This window comes from Mandrillus leucophaeus, unplaced genomic scaffold, assembly GCF_000951045.1.
Source record: "Mandrillus leucophaeus isolate KB7577 unplaced genomic scaffold, Mleu.le_1.0 Scaffold1084, whole genome shotgun sequence".
Lineage (NCBI taxonomy): Eukaryota > Metazoa > Chordata > Mammalia > Primates > Cercopithecidae > Mandrillus > Mandrillus leucophaeus.
This window is the reverse complement of record NW_012099032.1, coordinates 564,052-574,787: the sequence shown is the minus strand read 5'-3', so window position 1 is coordinate 574,787 and position 10,736 is coordinate 564,052. Positions and strand designations below refer to the sequence as shown.

At 39.6% G+C, this 10,736-nt stretch overlaps 1 pseudogene; it reads left to right on the top strand.

The window, feature by feature from the left end:
• The first annotated feature begins 6,697 nt into the window (after positions 1-6,697).
• LOC105544752 lies at positions 6,698-7,807 on the top strand (annotated as a pseudogene).
• Positions 7,808-10,736: the final 2,929 nt, after the last annotated feature.

Sequence of the window (10,736 nt, the reverse complement as noted above, 5' to 3'; positions counted from 1 at the left end):
CACCACGCCCAGCCATTATGGGTTTTCATTGACCATGCTGATAACTACTAATTTGTGTTTGATAATGACACCAAAACTTAGAGTACAATAAATAACAAAAAATGAAAAAAGTAAAAAAAAAAAACCTATAATATAAATATTAACAACAACCATTGCAACAAAACAAGCAAAAAAGTAACCTTTCTTTGAAAAATTTAAAATGGTTAACAAGTATACTGCTGTTCATATTGTTATTTGCTGTATAAAGTGTGCAATTTCTCTTTGTCCTGTTCCAGTTCTTATGTGTAATGCTTTCGACTTTTTCCCAAGTGGTGTGATGCTCACTGTGTGTTTGTCATGTATGACTCTTAATATTTTGAGGTATGCTTCTTCAATGACTAGTTTGTTGAGGGCTTTTATCAATAAGGGATGTTGGATTTTATGAAAAGCTTTTCCTGCATATATTGAGGTGATCATATAATTTTTTTGTTTTTAATTGTCTATGTGGTGAATCATGTTTATTAATTTGCAAATGTTGAATCATCCTTGAATCTCTGGAATAAAGTCCACTTCAGTGATTTGCCTTTTTAAAGTGCTGTTGAATTCAGTTTCCTAGTACTTTCTTGAGGATTTTTACACCTATGCTCAACAGGAATATTGTGACTGTTGGGTAGAATGTTCTGTAAGTGTCTAATAGTTCCATTTGGTCTAGAGTTCAGTTTAAGTCCAGGGTTTCTATGTTGACTTTCTGCCTCAATGATGTTTTTAGTGTTGTCAATGAGATGTTGACAACCCCTCTATTATTGTATTGCCATCAGTCTCTTTTCTTATGTCAGAAGGTACTTGTTTTACGAACTTGGATCCTATTGTGTTGGGTTCATTTATATCTAGGATAGTTAAAGTTTCTGGTTTTATTGAACCCCTTTTTAATGATATCATGCCCTTCTTTGTCTTTTTTTACTGTTGGTGGTTTAATATTTTATCTGATATAAGAACGGCTGCTCTTGCTCGCTTTTGCTTTTCATTTGTGTGATATATTGTTTACCATCTCTTTACTTCGAGTCTGCAGATGTCTTTAGTCACTAGAGAGGCAGCAGATGGTTGAGTTTTTTTTTTTCCAATTTAATTTGCCAGTCTATACCTTTTAATGGAACATTTATGCCATTTATGTTCAAAGTTAGTATTTATATATAAGCTTTTGTTCCTGTCATAGTTTGCTAGCTAGGTTCCTTGGAGTCTCAATTGTGTAATTGCTTTACAGGATTTGTAAGTTTTCTTCTTATGTGTGATGTTATGATGGTGAGTATTCTACTTTCATATCCATGTTTAGATCTCTTTTGAGCAATTTGTGTACTACTAGTCTAGCGGTGACAAATATCCTCAGTGTTTGCTTGTCTAGGAAATATTTAATTTCTCCTTCATTTATGAAACTTAGTTGGGCAGAATATAAAATTATTTTGGCTGGCATTTTTTTAAAGAAAGGTAAAAAAAGGTCCCAATCTCTTCTGGCTTGGAAAGTTTCAGCTGAGAAGTCAGTTGTTAGTCTAATGGAATATTATTTATAGGTGATTTGACACTTCTCTCTAGCTGCCTTTAAGACATAGAGTTCCACATTGACCTTAAATAGTCTAATGACTATATTCCTTAGTGATGTTTACCTTACATAGTATCTTCTAGGTGCTCTCTAAATTTCGTGTATCTGGGCGTATATGTCTCTAGCAAGCTTGAGAAATTAAAAAAAATATATTTCCTCAAATATATGTTCCACACTTGTTACTTTTTCTTTTTTCCCTTAGGAATGCCTACAAGTTGTAGGTTTGGTTGTTTTCCTTAATCCCATATATTTGAAAGCTCTGCTCGTTTTTTAAAGTTCTTTTTTTCTTTGTTTTTATTTGACTTAATTAATTCAAAAGACTGGTTTTCAGCCTCTGATAGTCTTTATTCTGCCTGGTCTAGTTTATTGTTAAAGCTTTCAGCAGCATTTTGAAATTTCTTCAGTGATTTTTTTTTTATTTCCAGAGGTTTTGTTTGTTTTTCTAAAAAATATATCTATCTCTTCTTTCATCTCCTAAATTGTTTTTCTGGTTTCTTTTTGTTGGCTTTCAACTTTCTATTGGATCTCATTAAACTTCCTTACTATATGTATCTTAAATCTTTTATCATTTCAAATTTTCATTCTGGTTAAAATCCCTTTCTAGAAAGCTAGTGTGACCTTTGGATGTGTTATTACATTGTTTCATCGTAGTACCTGAGTTCTTGTGCTGACTGTTTTTTATCTGTAGAAGCAATTACCTGTTATTTTTCAATTTTCTTTTGTTTGGGTGGGCTCTTTTTCCTCATTTGAGGGTGTGACTATTGTGTATGTTGGACATGGTCCTTTGGCTTTGCTCCCATATGTTTTTATAGGGTCAACTCTCTGTATAAAAATTTTGTGGTAACAGGTAGCCTTAATTCAATGTATTTCTCAAATGTTAGTCTTTTGTTTCTTTGTCTGTTTTTGTATATTGTGGTAGCAGTCTACAATAAGCTCTTTGTGAGGTGAGGCTCACTGACTTCAACAGATATTGGGAGGTGGAGGCTTGAAAGTCTTATTTTGTTCCCCAGTACTGTATACTTTCATCAGCAATAATTATATTGGGTTGTACATTCCACACCATACGCTAGTGGGTGGTGCTTGTGGGTAAGAGCCACCTAAGCATTGTACACTGATGTCAGCAGAAGTTGTAATGGGCCATGCAGTTTGACCTCCTGATTAGTATTTGGCACTTGTAAGTGACAAGTGTATGTGGTGATGGCAGTGGAATTTTATGTGGCTTTAGTTGATGAGGGGAAGTACCAGAGTGTCGCTGGCAATGGGTGGGAATGGGGTTCAATATTATTGCACAGTGTTCTCCCACCAAGATGGCAGGAATAGATGGGATTGGGTTGGGTGCAAGTCCTGACCTTGGTGAGGTTGTAGAGGCAGCTCTCAGATAACTTGGGCAACCCTCTAGGTAATGGGGGAGGCATATCCTCTTACCACAGTGCCTAATCAGGGAAAGAGGGGGTAGTCTGGGGCTTTCAGCCTAGCCAAAGGCCATGAGGGCTCTCCATTTACTACTCCCCTGATCCCCTGGGACCTCCCTCCAATGTCCAGCCTGAACAACAGATCTGAGCAGTTAAGCTCATCTCAAGCATTCACAACTAGATCACTAAGCTGTCCGAGGTGTTACAGATGGCGAGACTCCCTGTAGAAGAAACTGAGACTATCAGGCCTCACTCTTGGCAGTCTGGTTTCATGAAACAAGGAGCGCACAGCTCTCGCGCCATCATGTAAGCATGTGTCATGTTCTTCTCTGTGTTCTAACACAGGGGTCCCCTCTCCAGCATGAGATCAGACCACAATTCTCATCTCTATACCCCTAGGTAGTGTGCCTGACTACTGGGGAAGTGGGACTAGGCCACTGGACTTCTTCTTTGGCCTTCAGGAGTCAAGCACTATCTGTAGTGGGGAAGTGAACTGCTTCTAGGCTGCCCAGCAAACCACTCAGGTGGGGCAATGAAGCCTATACTGTGAGCTGCCCCTGCAAGAAAATCCAGGTAGGCAGTAATTGGAAATACTAGCAGCCATGGGAGTTTGTGGTTCAGATGCACTTCAGTCCCAGAACAATGGTGCTGTGGCCTGTCTTGGGCACCAGAGTATGCACAGGCCCCTCTCTCTCCTGGTCCAGCAGACAACATGAGCTATAGTTGTTTAGGGCAAGATACAGAAACTTGAGAAGTGGGCGCTGACTCACATTTTACTGTAGTTGCCCAACACACTGAAATCTTTTGGGATCCCTGTGAGTTTAGGTAGTGCCTCTGCATGTTCTTCAGTAGCTCCCAGACAGTCCAAAGGTTTGTGGGGGTTGTGGGAACTCCTTTAGCTAGGATCTCAGTGGCCCAGAGTAGGAATGTGGTGCCATGGGGTTCCTTTACTTATCCCTTCCTTGAGTTTGATTTAGGTCTGTGGGTCAGTCTTGGCACCCAGTGATGTTGAGCAGGAAGTCCCCTCCCTCCTTCTTCAATCAAAGCATCTTCTGTTGCCTCTATTAAATTTCAGAGTTTTCTCTCAAAAGATCTGTTGGATGTGTGAAGATTTACTCAGTATTTTTGTTCCTCTTTGTGGAAGAGGTGTATCCCAGTTGTTTCTAGTCAGCCATCTTTATTAATCCTAATACTTTTCAGAATGCCCTTCCTATAACTCAGAAAACAAAAAAAAGTTTAAGAGCTTAAAAAAAATGAGAGGAAAAAAGGTGTAAGTAATAAATGAATAAGTGGTCCCCCATTATATCCAATTTAACTTAATGAGAAATGTTCTTAAATTTCAACCACCTTCAATATTTCATAATATTAAAAATAACTTTTAAAGGAAGCTTTTAAAACTAGAATCATAGCCCTTTTGTAATTTATCCCCTTGATAATAGAATTTCTTATTTAGCACTACATTTTTGAAAAGTAATTATTAAAATATGTGGCATTAAGTCTGTTTTTATTATAAAACTTTTATATTAACTAAGAATTGTCTAGGCTGTCAAGGGAATTTACCAATTTGTGTCAATCATTTGGCTTCATAATTAAGCTTGATTCTCTTTTTGAGATTTTTATACAAAATCTGCAGTTTTCTGTCATGGGGGAACAAAGAAACTAGATCTTAGATACATTATATCAGTGATTAGCATGCATCCTTCAGAAATACAGTAAGAAATCACTGGTTTATTATACATCATCTCAGACCGGGTGAGGTGGCTCACTCCTGTAATCCCGACACGTTGGGAGGCCGAGGTGGGTGGATCACTAGGTCAGGGGTTCGAGACCAGCGTGACCAACATGGTGAAACCCCGTCTCTACTAAAAATACAAAAATTAGCTGGACGTGGTGGCGAGTGCCTGTAATCCCATCTACTTAGGAGGCTGAGACAGGAGAATTTATTGAACCCAGGAGGCGGAGGTTGCAGTGAGCCAAGATCACGCCACTGCACTCCATCCTGGGCGACAGAACAAGACTCTGTCTCAAAAAACAAACAAATAAACAAAATAAATAAATCATCTCAAAGCATGCTGATCAATTAAGCATCATGATGCTAAATAGCAGAATATTTTAATTCCACATACAGATCTTTTTCATAGAAAACAAACCCATTTAAGGTGGAAAACGATTATATTCTTGTAATAAGAGAAAGCTCAGAAATCAGAGCTGTGAGAGTGAAACAGAAGAAAAGTAATGATTTAAAGGGGGTTAAGCATGATGTGATGAGAAGTGCATTTTATTTCTGTGGTATTTTTTTCTGAAACTTTATTCACTCCAGTTAATCATGAGAAAACAGCAAAAACCAAAACTGAAGGATATTCAACAAAATGTTTGATCAGTATAATTCAAAAGTGTCAAGCTTACAAAAACAAATAAATAAACAAAGAGTGAGAACTCACAACTGGAGAACACCAGAAAAAAATGCAATATGGTATATAGTATATGGTATCATACATTAAATATTGAAACAGAAAAAAAGGATATTAATGGAAAAACTGATAAAATCAGAATAAAGGCTGCAATTTGATTTAAGGGATCATACCAATGTGAATTTCTAAGTTGTGATAAGTGTTTCATAGCTACTTATAATGTAAACCTTAGAGAAATATGAGTAAATGGTAAGAACTCACTATGCAATTTTGCAACTATTCTGTAAATATCAAAATAATAATAAAGAGGAAATATTAGCAAAACAAATGAAAACAAGGGAGTAATACAAAGAGTGGAAAAAAATTAAAATGGAGCAAAGGGGACCAAACTACATAGACACAAATTAAAACTGCAATATTACCTAAATACTTCTTAAGGATATTAAGCTTTACATATGAAGATTATAGAAATTCTTATCTACCTTGATTTTAACAACATAATGTGTGTATTAAGATTAATTTGGGTTGTTGTACATTTTCTGTATATTTCTGAATTTGCACATTGCCAGAATGAGTAAATGGCTTTACATTATAATTAACTCCTTGAGAAATTTCTTTACAGGAATAAAACAATATATTTTGCTATGTCATAGAATGGACAACTCAGTTATGCTTCAGGTTATCTTAGTAGGGAGTATGTGAGTGAAAGGGTAACAGATATGCAAATCACATCCTAGGATTAGACTTACTGGGAAGATCACATGGGATCAGAAATGGAAGTCAAAGTTTCTCTTATCAAATTTTGGTGACTCCAAAAGGACAGGAAAGACCAGAGAGAAGCGCTAAATGAGGACAATAAATTAGCAAAAAGGGATGTCCTACCGATTTCAATATTCAATGAGTACAAGAAGGACCTGAGCCACCGAGCCTGGACAAAATACTGGATTCTAATTAAAGAGTAGAGTGAGGAGGGGCACAGAGGACAGCCTCGGAGGGGAGGCCCTACTGCAAGCATCCCTGGAGGGAGAAAGTATGCACTGGATAGATGGCAGCAGGCGCTGCACGGGGAGCTGAGCACTGCTGGGAAGAATCCAGTGAGTGATGGCGTTTATATCTCCTGACGATGATGCACAGCCTTCAGTCAGGGACATTTAATACGCAGAACACCGGGTCCAGGCGGGAGCTGCGGGACTCAGAGGCGAAGCTTGAGTGGCTCAGGAAGGACGAAGAGTCACCGTTGAGAAAAGAGACAGCAGCACCGGTGTTGGCGGCCCCACTACTGCCACATCTGCCAGGAAACAATGCTGTTAGTGACATTCAAACTGTGCCCCGGGAGCTCCTACAGACACATGCGCAACATGAAGGGGCTGAGGCAACAGGCTGTGAGGAGCATTGGCCAGGAGCTGATCCGAAGGGCCCTAGGAGGCCCCCCTCCAAGCACGTGGGTTAACCAGATTCGGTGGTGGAGTTCTCTGCTTTGTTCGCTGCTGGAAGAGACTCTCTGGCCGGGCGCAGTGGCTCACGCCTGTAATACCAGCACGTTGGGAGACCGAGGCGGGCGGATCACGAGGTTAGGAGTTCGAGAGCAGACTGACCAACATGGTAAAACACCTAAAAATACAAAAATTAGCCAGGCGTGGTGGCGTGTGCCTGTAATCCCACCTACTCGGGAGGCTGAGGCAAGAGAATCTCTTGAACCTGGAAAAAGAAAAGAAAGAAAAAAAAAAAAGAAAGAGAGAGAGACTCTCTACTGTGACCAGGAACTGACCTATCTCCAGCAGGGGGAAGAGGCCATGCAGAAGGCCTTGGGCATCCTTAGCCCTCAGCAACCAGGAGGGCTGGAAGAAGGACAGCCAGCAGGACAATGGGGACAAAGTGATGAGTAAAGTGGCTCCAGCTGTGGGCAAGATGTTTCGGTTGCAAGTTGTGGTGGAGCCACCCATGGAGAGGCTCTACGAAGAGCTGGTGGAGTGCATGGAGGCAATGGGGGAGTGGAACCCCAATATCAAAGAGATTAAGATCCTGCAGAAGATCAGAAAAGACGCATTCATTACCCACGAGCTGCCTGCAAAGGCTGCGGGAAACCTGGTGGGGCCCCGCGACTTTGTGAGCATACACTGTGCCAAGCGTTGAGGCTCCACCTGTGTGCAGGCTGACATGGCCACAGACTTCAGGAACATGCCCGAGCAGAAGGGTGTCATCAGGGGTAGCATGGTCCCACTTGCATGGTGCTTCACCTGGTGACTGGAAGTCCCTCCAAGACCAAACTTTCGTGATTGCTCAGCATCGACTTCAAGGGGTGGCTGTCCAAGAGCATCATCAACCAGGTCCTGTTCCAGACACAGGTGGATTTTGCCAACCACCTGAGCAAGCACCTGGAGTCACACCCTGCCTCTGAAGCCAGGTGTTGAAGGCCAGCCTGCTGTTCCCAAGTGTGCCCAGCTGCACTGGTATGCACGCTTATCAGGAGAATCCCTGCTGGAAGCCTACAAGTTTAAAGCCTCTGGCGACAGAGGAATAGGTGAGGTTAGTGTTTAGAGCACAACACTAGGATTCAGATTGATAAAAGTTTTTAGTACCAAGAAAACATCGATGAGGCTCTTTGATTAAAAGGTAACTTCATTCACTGATTAGCTATGACATGAAGGTTAAGGCTCCTAAAATATTTGTAAAACTTTTTTTCTGGGCCCTTATGTGCCCACGTAAAATCATCTTTAAAATGCTAGTGGCTGATATGGGTGTGGTGGATGCTAGCTACAGGGCCTGAGATGTCTTGCTTTATGGGCTGGAGAACGCCATGCCCTGCAGGCAGTGCATGTGCACAAGCAGAATCTCAGAGGGTCTCCAGCAGCCCTCTGCTCCTCCCAGTCGCTGCATGGCAACACCAGAGAACAAGCAGCATCCCACAGTGGGTACCTTCCAGAAATATAGTCCAAGCTTTCTCTATGCAAAAAGACAAAACTAATTAGTAAATAGATTTCCCTATTGCTTCCATAGGCACCAGTCAGAATAAAGAATCATAATTCACACACACACACACACACACACACACACACACACACAAAACAAGGTCCTGAGTTCAGAAAATGAAGCCTGTAATCACACACTAAAATGAAAACAATGAATCATGTTAAACACTTAATAAATGTATTGCTTCCACAGCCTTGTGACATGGTTTGGCTATGTCCAATCTTGAATTCCTATGTGTTGTGGGAGGGGCCTGGTGGGAGGTAATTGAATCATGGGGGTGGGTCTTCCCATGCTGTTCTAGTGTTAGTGAATAAACCTCACTAGATAGGAGGGTTTTAAAAATGGGAGTTTCCCTGCACAAGTCTTTTGCCTGCTGCCATCCATGTAAGATGTGATTTGCTCCTTCTTGTCTTCCACTATGATTGTGAAGCCTCCCCAGCCATGTGGAACTGCAAGTCCATTAAATTTCTTTCTTTTGTAAATTGCCCAGTCTTTGGTATGCCTTTATTAGCAGTGAGAAAGCAGACTAATAGACCTTGGGTTTTGTTATTTCAGTCCCTGCTCTTGCCCTTGGCTGCAAATCTAAAAAGGTCTTATGAGTTATGTGATTACTGTTAAGTAATGTAAGAATCTCACATCAATAATTAATAAGTCTACGTCAATGAAATAAATCAACACATACACACATGCATGTACACACACATGCATGCACACACACACATTTAGTTGGAAATAAATGTTCTTCCACAGTTTATTCTACTATGTATTAGCCACCAGCAATCTCCATTGTTTCCAACACTTCCAAAATCTGAGGGAGAGCAGAAATATGCCAAGAATACATGAAAAATATTTCTTTCTTTTTTCTTAATAAAAAAATTAGTTAATACAAGTAGAAGCACAGGTATAGGACACAATTGAAGATTTGGTGATCCACTGGCTCATTGATATCTCAAGGAACTCATTATCTTTATCTCTGTGCTGTACTATCTGAGGTGTCAGAGCAATTACTCTGAGTTATCAGACAGCAACCAGTAGCAGTCAAGTCTATATGCTGCCTTATATCCACTGGGAGATAATACATTTGTCTATGCTTCCGCAGCAGGCATTCTAAAATTCTTTTTGGCTCCCACTCTCACCTGAAACAACAGCTGTACCCAGAATGAATTTTTGTTAAATGGCCAAAGCCTACCAATGTTTACCAATAAAAGAAGGAAAGGGGTATACAATCAGTTCCGTCCGAGGAGAATGGAATTGATATTTAGTACTTTATCTGTCTTCAACTTTTTTGTTGACCATGGATAATTTCTTCAATTCCCTGGACTTAGGGTACTTCATTTTTAAAACTTTAAAGATAGGATTAAGAAGCTTCTGAGATTTCTCAAGAGAATAAGATTCTGAAAACTTAGCTTCCGTGAATTTTAATATTTTAATAATTCAGCATTTCATATGATGTGATAGACATGGATCTACAATCTGCAATTACTGATCATAAAATACAAACACTTTTTATCTCATGGAACATGTATTCTATTGCAGGCAACAGGAATAAGTCAAATTTATAAGTTGCTAATAATAGACAACAACAAAGTATAAAAAGATACCACGAAATGCTGGAGAGAGATTTTGAAATATCACGTGGCCAAAGAAGCCTTCTCAAGAGGTGATATGAGAACAAATACTAGGAATGTCATGGTAAGTTTAAGAAATTAGTGTCCATAGAGCAGACAGAGACATTACCACGCAGGTGATGATATCAAAGAAGTAAGGAGGATCAGATCTTTGAAAGTCCTTATAGGTCACTAAAAGGTTTATGGTAACAATTTAGATCTTGAGGAAAGCCTATTAGAAATAAAATGGACTGAAAAGAGTCCTTCTTTCTCCAATGTTCAGCAACAAGTTCAACCCTGTGCTTGCTGACGAGAAAGCAGCAGAAACTGGACAGCAGGGAAAGACATTTTATTACAACCCATGTTAATTGTGTTGCTAAAATTTCCTGCTGTTTATAATGCCTAAAAAACAATAAAATGGAATTTATATGTGACATTTTATAAATACTCAATTAAGGACAATGATTTTGAAGCTGCTTTTGGTCAAAAGGTTGCAATAGCAATACAGAGTTCAAAAGATTTACCAAAAGTAAAATTCATGTTCCAGACACTGCTGCTATGTCCCTTGATTCACTTGGCATACCACAAATGGTTTCATCTCTAAAACGCAAAGCACAAATGCTGAGCAAGCTGGGTTTGTGAAATTTATGCCTCACAGTATCCTGATTAGCTGATGTGCAATATCCAAGGAAGATTTGGTTAATTCTATAGAGTAGATCCTCAAATAATATGATTTTATTTGACATTGTTTATTGTAATGTTG